The sequence below is a fragment of the Symphalangus syndactylus genome, chromosome 15 (genome assembly GCF_028878055.3).
Source record: "Symphalangus syndactylus isolate Jambi chromosome 15, NHGRI_mSymSyn1-v2.1_pri, whole genome shotgun sequence".
NCBI lineage: Eukaryota > Metazoa > Chordata > Mammalia > Primates > Hylobatidae > Symphalangus > Symphalangus syndactylus.
The window spans coordinates 71,665,423-71,675,678 of NC_072437.2; the positions used below are offsets into that span (position 1 = coordinate 71,665,423).

At 42.8% G+C, this 10,256-nt stretch overlaps 1 long non-coding RNA gene across 1 annotated transcript in view; it reads right to left on the reverse strand.

Annotated features, from left to right (window-relative positions):
- LOC129463797 (uncharacterized) overlaps nucleotides 1-10,256 on the reverse strand; it is a 67,704-nt gene that overhangs the window by 36,914 nt on the left and 20,534 nt on the right. The window lies entirely within an intron of this gene.

Genomic DNA, 10,256 nt, shown 5'->3' on the forward strand with positions numbered 1-10,256 from the left:
TTGAAACCAGCCTTTTGGTTAACCTCCCTGTTTATTTAAACTCCAAACCCACAGACTGTTTTCCTTCTTTTGTTTTATCTTCTGTTTCAGAAACCAGGAAGGTGGGATGGAGGAGGTAGCCCAGGAGCTGTGGGGGCAGCCCTGGGAGCTCAGAGGGCCCACTGGGCAAGTGCCAGGGCTCATTTTGCTGTGGGGGGTGGGGTGTGAAAAATTTTTAGGTTCAACTGTTAGGCGAGATGGCTGCTCCAGCGGCTCCAGCCAGACAGGGAAGCCCACAAATGGAAGGCCATGGTCCTATTGGCATTTTGATGCTGCATGACTTTGAATAACTCACCTGTCCCATTATTAAGCTTGGATTTCTCTTATTGATACAGAAGTGCTGGGAAGGGAAGAGTGGTCCCTTTAAATGATTCAGAAATGAGGAAGGGGAGTGCTGGGTAGAGGAGGGCATGGTCCCTGGCTAGGGCTCCACCCCCATGGACCTAGGTGAGGACAGGCATTTCCTGACCAAATGTTGCATTTCCCAAGACCACCCTGGGCTGCCACACCCCCATCCAGCCTATAAAAACCCCCAAGACCCTGGCAGGCAGACACACAGGTGGCTGGATGTCTAGAAGAGCACATCAGCAGAGGAACACACAGGCGGCTGGACGTCAAGAGGAACACACTGACTGACAGGCAGCAGCACCCCAGCAGCCCACTGACCGAAGCAGAACTAGCAGTGTTTGGCTGGGACAGTCAGAAGAGAGGCCAGGCAGCTGAGTGGCCCGACTCCAGGGGAAAACCTTTCCACTCTACCCACTTCTGACTTCCCCCAAGCTACCTCCACTCAATAAAGCCTTGCACTCATCCTCCAAGCCCAGGTGGAATCTGATTCTTCTGGTTCACCAAGGCAAGAACCCAGGATACAGAAAGCTCTCCATCCTTGTGACAAGGTAGAGGGTCTAATTGAGCTGGTTAACACAAGCTGCCTACGGACAGCTAAACTACAACAGCACCCTGTAACACACACCCACTGGGGTTCAGGAGCTGCAAATGTTCACTGCTAGTTCACCTCTAGACACTGCTATGAGGTTGGAGCCCCATAGCCTGCCCTTCTGTATGCTCCCCTAGAGGTTTGAGCAGCAGGGCACTGAAGAAGTGAGGCACTCCGCTGTCGCACACACTGCTAGGGGGACAAGGGAACTTTTCCTGTTACAACTGGGGACCTTGCCCGCGATCCTGGGAGGTGAATGTGAATGAATGAGAAACTGTCGGGCCTGCCTCTCTTCCAAAACCCTGCCACCTCTCTTTCCTGCAGGTAAGAGGCTCTATTTCCCTTCACGGAGTTTTAAAAACTCCACCCTAACTGGGCTGGTCAAGACCCCCAGATTTGGGGGGACAAGGGAAATTTTCCCATTTCATTATGAGAATAACGGGGATGGAATTAGATAAAATTGGCTCATTTGGCCCTAAAGTTCTATGCTTCTCAAGAGGGCAACACAACTTTCCTAATTCAAGGCTCCGCTTATTCAGTGAGGGATGGCCACCAATCCCATTACAGTCCTGTGAGCCCCAGGAAGCACTGCATTCACACAATCATGTTACCATTACAGGAAAGCCACTGCTGTAGATATACCAGAACCGAAAAGAGAACCCAAATATAAGTGGATGGTGTTTCTTAATAAAAGAAACAGAGACAGCAGAACCAAATCCGTAATGATGTGCAGTCTCTCCAGCCCTCTTTCCAAGTGCATATCCTTCACATTACCTCCAAATGCCAGTGCAGTTACATGTGTTCTCACAGATGGAAACAGAACATTAGAAGGACTCTAGGTTGCTACAGTCAGGTATAATAAGACATGCAGACATAAAAAGAGACAGAGTTTGACCATGTGAACAGAAGGAAAAAGATGAAAGTAAAAAATAGGCTCATAAAGCCAAATCCTGGGGCCATTTAGTTTAGGAAACAAGAGTCCTCTGAACCTGACTGCATCATAGTGCAATCGATTTTAATAATGAGTAGTTCAGAAGTAGCTTAAAATGGTCCACATACATTTAGTAAATAGGAAATTTTGTTTTTTAAAAATTATAGCTATATTTCCATATGATAGAAGTTTTAATATTTAAATTTACAGTTTTATCTAAATGGTTAAAAAATGAAAACTCTTATATGGAAAATCTTCTCCAATAGGGCTCTTTTCCATCCCAGCCCCTGCGTCCTCACTCTCTGACCGCCTGCAACCCCTTCCCTCCACCATCATGAGACTTCCGCTCATCTTTAGGTCTCCTTAGCTAACTTGTCTGTGGCACTCACTGGGTTAGACCAAGGACTTTACATATTAACTCATTTAATTCAGAAAATGACTCTATGAATCAGTTACTGTCATTATCCCCATTTCGTAGATGAGGAAACTGAGGCACAAAGACATTAAGGAACTTACTCAAGATCACACAGCAGCAAGTGGCAGCACTCAGATGAATGCCATACTATGCCACCAGGTGACGGGAGGCGGGTTTACTCCAGAAAGCAGTCTCCACAGTAGCACTATGACCAACCCCCAACCACACACTCATACACACTCATACACACTCACACACTCTCAGTCTCTCACACACACAAACACACATGCACTGACACACAGAAACTCATATTCACACACGCACTCACACACTCACACAGTCATACACATGCTCCCACACTAACACACTCATATGCACAGTCACACACACTCACATACACATGCTTACTCATACACACATACACACATTAAATACACACAGTTGTCCTTTTTCCCAGCACCATGATAGCTCGACATTGTTTACTCCTTCAGTTGCTTGTTAGTTGCCTTTCTTTCCTCCTGGAATGTAAACTCCATGAAGTCGGCGCCCAGGAAGGCTTGTTCAGGATCCTGTCCTGTGCATTGATCAGATCCAGCTGAGGGGCATGCCCTGTCCCTGAGCAGCTGCCATGAAGCCTAGGTCAACTGCCTCATTTCCCTGCCTGTAGAGAGCACCTACTTGTGGAAGATAAACTTTTCTACTTTTTAAGGGGATCTAATTTTTCTGAGAAAAAACAAAAGCCAGACTAAAAGATAAGACCAAAAAGATAATCTATCTCCACAGGTGTACGAAGACTGACAAATACACCTCATGAGGGAAGGTTCCATAGATTTGGTTTGCATCTGAGAGGAGTAAGTGAGATGCTCCAAGTTTGACTTAGCTTCCTGAATTGTAGACGAAGCTCCGTTTATCAACGTAACCAGGCAATAAACAGGGCGACTCGCTACCCAGTTAGATTGCCATGATTCCATATGATGCTAAATTGATCTCAGCTCTCAGTTTATGGATTGAGGAAAAGAGAGTGGAACAATGTACTTACTGCGCTTCCAGATATTACCTAGAAAAGCCCATGCTTTTCTAAAGGGTAGCCAACATTTAGATGAAAAATAGACACATAATATTTTAGGCATTAATCCGCAGCCTGGTGGCACAGTACAGCAAGAGGCACACCAGCCTGGGAAACCTGCAAGCCTGTATTTGAATCCTGGCTTTAGCACTTACCAGCTCTGAAATTCATTCCCGTCATCTGTATCATGGGACTGAGGATACTGACTTGACAGTGTTGTTGGGATGATTAAATTAAGTAAAATACTGCTTGTGACATTCTTGGGACACCATAGGATTTTGGTAAATGTGGGTCTACCTTCCTCCAGCCACAGTAAATTTTGTAGCTAAGGATAAATCTTTCCAAAAAAAAAAAAAAAACCCCACTTGCTAGTAGATACACTTTTCAATCCATAAATAAGTTTTAAAGTTTAGAATATTTTACAAGTTACTTTAAATCTAAATGCCCATGAATCTTACTCCTGGAGAAGACAAGAGTCCTGCATTTGTACACACGGGTGACTTCTGTTTGGAGAGCTGCCGGGTGCCCTCAAGGCCTGGGGCATGCTGGCTGTCTGAGAGACCCTTCCAGGGACAGGGCCCTGTGTGCAGGCCAGGGGTACACTACTGTAGGGAGCCCCGGCTGCTTCAGCAACTCTGGAGAGAATGCATCAGCTCCATTACACTTGGCTCAGGGTATTTGAGGGCCCCAGGGAAAGCACACTTCCCCACCTGAGTGGTGGACAGAGACCTCACGCGCCAGCCATCAGCCCAGAAATTCTCCCTGGGCTCTGCTCCCCAATATCCAAGGCCAGCCCTTGATGAAGCCAGTAAGTAAGTGGCATATTTCTTCCAGATCTATTTTTTTAGCTCTTACATCATTTACTGCAGCTTGTATCCCCTTTTGTGCTCAGCACCTTACACCAGGCTCGCACCTCTCTGCTTTCAAAATTACACTTATTTTTTTCTCCATTAAGTTGACATTTTTAGCTTGATGTTATAAAGTTTTTCATTAGGCTGACTGATTCTAAGATATCTGTGGCTTCTAGCCATTTAAAAGCAATGTCTGCCTGTTAAAAGAGAACCTTGTTATCTGTAAAATTAGATCATTAATGATAGAAATTCTGGCAGCAAAAAGTGAAATTAAGAATTTTTGCACAATCTGGAATGGGTTGTTTTGCAAGGAGACGTGTTGGAACCTCTTAACACACCTCACATGGGGGACCATCTACTCCTCTACTGGCCATGGTTTTGGCACTGCATCTCCTCTGGGCTCCCCACTTTCGCCCCCCACCCCTCACTAAGAGCATACACAGAGAATCACCTGCACACATGCATACACATGTGGACACCCAGACACACACACATACACATACACACACACACACACACACACGCCATCTGTGGTGTCATATGGTCAGCAGGTACCCCCAGCAAATGGGTTTACCTATTACCTATTATGTGATGAGAGACGATGTGCAGTATCACTCTGCTCTTCTTTGGATTTTGCTTCTGAAGCAAAATATTTCATCTCCTTACACAAACTGACCTTCAAAAGAAAGCATGAGTTCAGTTTCCTGGCTCTGTGTAGGAGAGGCTCTACTCCTGCAGACAGAGAGGCTTAGCTGAATCCCCCTCCCCAGGGGTGCTGGAATTTTTGCCTGGCCTTTCTCTCAAGATCAAAACAAGAGAATCCTTACTGAAAACACTTTGGTGTTTTAGCTATTTTGGCCCATTTTCCCTCTTCTGCACCTCTCTTAGTGAGGCCTGTGGTTTGAGACAAGGGCAGGGGGTGGGAGCTGTTCATCCCTGTGTCACTGGCAGGGTCCTATCTACCCATGAGGAGCTCAATGGCATCAGTGATGAGGAACCCTATGTCCTCTGCATAACCTGGCCTGGTGTGAATCACACTGCAGTGACATCCTGCCTACAGAACTCCCTGCAAACTGCTTCCCAGCCACCCACTCTCAGCCCCACATAGAGTCAGCCCTCACAAGGGCCTACAGTGTCAGGGCCTCCCTGGGGAAAGGAAGCCCCCAGCATTTGGAGAAGCTTGGGTTTAGGAAGCTATCACCCAATTCAGTAAAAAAAATGAAAGCATCTGTTGTTGGTGGTTTTCTTTTTTTTTTTGTTAAGTAAGGGGAAGAGGAGAAAGAGCTCGGTAATGTGATCCTTTCCTAAACCCCACCCTGCTCTGGTGCAATCAGGTAATATCCATTACACAAAGAATTTCAAAGGTTCCTTTTCTGAGACTCTCAGCCACAATGCTGCCCATTGTTTACACTTTAATTAACTTCTGTTTTACTGATTTATTTTTTAAAAAAAGATGAATTAGCCTTATGCTTGGAGTTGAATTATTGCAATTTGAAACTCCTCATACCTTTCCTAAGAACTTCAAAGAACAGCAAAGGTTGTTTATGCACAGGAAATCAAATTAGCAAAACTATTACAGTGGCTTAATGGCTTAGGGTGGTCAGGTTGATGAGAAACAGTAATTGGAAAGCCCTCCTCCACACCCCCCAGTCTCAATCCGTCTGTTTTAAAGCATCACCAACTGTAAGTAGGTTTGTTGGCTTCTGACTGAGTGATTGCTCTCCTGTTTGCCCATGTAAAATTTCATCTATTTCACATGGAAATGTTCAAACGAGAGAGAAAAAAAACAGAGGTAGAATTTGGGAGACAGAATGAAAAAAAAAAGTGTCATGAATGAAGACAGTCAGCTGAAAACAAGAAACATATTTGAATGTGTAATGAAAAATAAATTGCATAATTCAACAAAAACAAACGCTGATCCATTCAGAAATAAAACACCACAGCCTGTGGAATAGGCACTGGAAATCTAAAGAAGGCTGGCTGACCACATTTTAGGCAGCCCAGGAGAGGAATAATTATATTCTAGTGTCAGCACATCCTCTTTCCACAATGGCCATACACATAGAAAAGAAAAGAAATAGTTATTTTGGGCTGTTTTACAGCTGTGGGAAAACTTAAGCATTGAAGACTTAGAGATGTCCCAGTGGAAATCATATCGCTGATGAACAGCCTTTTTCAAGTTTGTGTGAATAAGAATTTAACAAGTGGATATATTTACCTGAGCCGTGATGATACCTGGTAAGGATTCTAAAGTTATCTAATGAGAATAATTAAATATTCAAAAGCCTTTTGCTCTTTATGACCAGAAAATAACTGCATTAACTCCGATGTGAATGATGTACTCGCTCCAGTCAATGGCAATGTCGGTACAGTAGTAGGTGCCAAACCAAACCTTCAAAAGCATCCACACAGCTCTCCCAAACACTCAGGTGGCTAGCTGTAAAAGGGAGTACACCAGAACAGAAAATAAACTTTCTAAGCACCAAAGCATAAATTACCTCGCTCTAATCCTTAGTTGTTAAAATGAACAGATCCTCCGGAACAAACCTTTTCCTGTAACACTAAAATACGTAATTCGGTGTCTTAGACTTCTATAAAGAGTGGCCAAAATTCAGGCCTTAATACAGGCGGTCAGACAGCAGTATTCCAGAAACTGATACAGACCTTAAAAAGATTAAGCTATAATAATATTATAGGTTGGTCTCTGTATAATTTAGAATAACATGTGCCTAGAAATCAGACTGAACCTGAAGAATTCCATGTAACGGGCTATAGAAAAATTTCATAAGCTGTTTCTCTTTGTGGCTATAATAAAAGGACTGTTAGAACTGAATGTAGGTATTTGAGTTCTAGTCCTGGCTTCCCTCCACTTAGCCGTGTGACCTTGAATAATTTTACACAAACCTCACTATCTTCATCTATAAAGTAGGTATAAAAAACACATCTGCCTTCTTCTTAGGGCGGTTGTGAAGACCAAGTGAAAGGACATTGTAAATTAAGCATTGTACACATGTCAGGGTTTTGTGTTTATAAGTAATTTGGGTGGGCAAAGATATTTTTTAATTGTTCTGCTATCCAAGTTGCATTTTGAAGATTAATTGTATAGGGGATTAAGAAAAATACTTTTTTTGGAACATAAAATCTTTTGGCAGACCAAATATTTGGGGGCTTATCTTACAGTTATTTTAAAGACTAAATTTTTTAATATTGATATTTAAATAATGTGCAGGCATCAGAAGTGTATGGAAGAAAGTGGCAGCTGGTTTCAAGGAGGTTTAATGATTCACTGTTGCTTTTTCCATATGTTTGAACCTGAATAAGGTCAGACTTTTTCAGATAATTTTAGGAAGAGCAAATTTAGAGACTCGGATAGTATTTTATAATTGACCTTTTAGTTGTGAAAAAAATTTAAACTCATTCAAAATAAAATAGCAAGTATAGATTTTAAAATAAAGTATTAACCTAGAAAACACACTTAGTAAAATAGACAACTACTTTCAAAAGTTAGCATGCGGGTTATATGGCTAATTCTAGACAAAAACTTAATTGCGTGCTTTAACAAATATTAAAATTAAGAGTGGATTCACATTGTTAAAGAGGATTGAAGTGTTTTTCAGTCCAAGAGCACCTTATTAAAAAGTAGACAGTGGGGTCATCTTCATTTACCATATGAATAACACAGGTCTGGCAGATGTGAGAAATTTGCCCTGAGTTACATGGTTAGTGTAACTTTGAGTCCAAAGTTGTTTCTTGTTTTGTTTTTAACTTGTGCTGCCTTTTCAGCTATCAATTTTCAAATGGAAGGAAATGAGGCCATTTGATGCACTCGAGTATTATTATACATTTTTTATTTCCTCATATAGTTCAGTGAGAGAGCATTTTGAAAACTATCTCAAACCAAAATGAAACTACCATATGTAAAACACCTGGAATGAGGGTCCAGGTCTCATTATAGGTAGCTAAGGTGAACAGATATCCCTCTGTTAAAGACTACATGAGAGTTTAATTCAATCATGAGAGAGGGAGAGAAAGACAGGAGTCTCACTCTGTCACCCAGGCTGAGTTGAAGTGCAGTGGCGTGATCTTGGCTCACTGCAACCTCTGCTTCCTGGGCTCAAGCAATCCCCACACCTCAGCCTCCCGAGTAGCTGGGACCACAGGTGTGCACCACCACCCCCAGCTAATTTTTGTATTTTTCATAGAGATGGAGTTTCATTATGTTGTCCAGGCTGGTCTCAAATTCCTGGTCTCAAGTGATCCACCCACCTCTGCCTCCCAAAGTGCTGAGATTACAGGCGTGAGCTACTGCCACATCTCTTTTAAAACCCGGAAGATTTGGGTCCACAGGGGAAAATGTCTAGACAATAGAGAGACAACTGAAAATAATTTTCAGCTGGGAGCCAAGTAGTGTGGACCAGTAACTATGGAAGGATGGCAATAGGCACAGGCTGGCCTGAGCCCAGAAACCAGCTGAGCTAGATGAAGCACACTTCCTGCAGCAAAGTGAAGGACCTAGGCCAAAAACAGGTTGGTAGTACTCAGGAGGTTGCACGTTTAGCAGGACTAAGAGAGCTTTGCAAGATAGCTCTTAAGTGAACTAATTTGCTGTTACACTGAGTAAGGTGGACATAGAGAATAGAGTCAGAAACAGTGACCATTCAAACTCTCATTATCATTAAGGCTATTCGACAATGTTGTGCCCTAACCCTAACCCTAACCCTAACCCTAGTATCAATATTTGTATCCAACAGAGGGTCCCTCTTCAATTTAGACCTCATTCAGGAACGGACCCATCTCATCAGAAAGCAGATGGGAAAAGGGAAAAATACAATCCTTCTTATGCTTCTCAGAATGGCAAAGACATCAAAAGCAAAATGCTGTTGGGCCAAGCCTGCATACACCAGACACAGAACACTGAAAGGGAGGCCAGCTGAGACCCCACTACAGGGAGGAACATACATAGCCTCAGGTGCTGACCAGCACATGCTACAGGGAAAAGCCATTTCCAAATGTGCCTATCATCAAGATTTGAAATTCAAGTGAACTTAGAGAAATAAAAGATCATCCACAAAGCATGATGAGGGCTTTGAAACTAGAAAGTAACATCCTAGTGGGAGAGAAACAATTTGAGCAGAAATTAGGTCACTCACAAAGCATAGCCTTGACCAAATCAAAAGGAAATCTATCTCTTAACCAAACGTGGCTAAAGGTTTTCACAATTTGTTTGGTGAGACTAAACAAATCAATATTTGTTTATCCCTAACTATATCTAGGTTACCAGTATAGTTATTGCTATGGTGTTTTCTTGGCTTATCCTTCGTTTATCTGGACAGATCATATAGTACCTAGTTAAAAGACCCGTCCAGTTTTTGTTGTAGATAGATATTTATACTATGTCACTCAAGGTCTGGCAAAACCAGATCAGCAATACCTGAGGCTATACAAAACCCAACTCTTTTCTATTCTATGAACTTCTTCATACAGATGGATGGATGGACAGATGCATGGATGGATGGACGGATGCATGGATGGATGGATGGATGGATGGATGGATGGATGGATGGATAGATGAATGGGTAAGTGGATGAATGGGTGGGTGGGTGGGTGGATGGATGGATGGATGGATGGATGGATGGATGGATGGATGGGTTGATGGGTGGGTGACTGGATGGGTGAGTGAGTGGATGGATGGATGAATGAGCATATAGATGGATGCATGGCTGAGTGAAGGGATAGAGAGAAGGGCAGTTAGATGAATAGTAGAATTACGAACTAGTACAAAACCACATGTAGGGAACATATTTGTTTTAAATTTGGGGATTGATGGGATGATACATCTAATACCAATTAAGTCACTGAGAGACAATTTGGCACTAGGTTTTATCACAAAAGGCAGAGATGTAGTAGAATTAGATGACAGAATGGGAGAGAAGATGGACAGGGAAGATAAGCACCATTTTTGTCTGCACTTCAACCATTGACTTATTTTCCAGTTTTTATTTAGCCTATGTTCACAT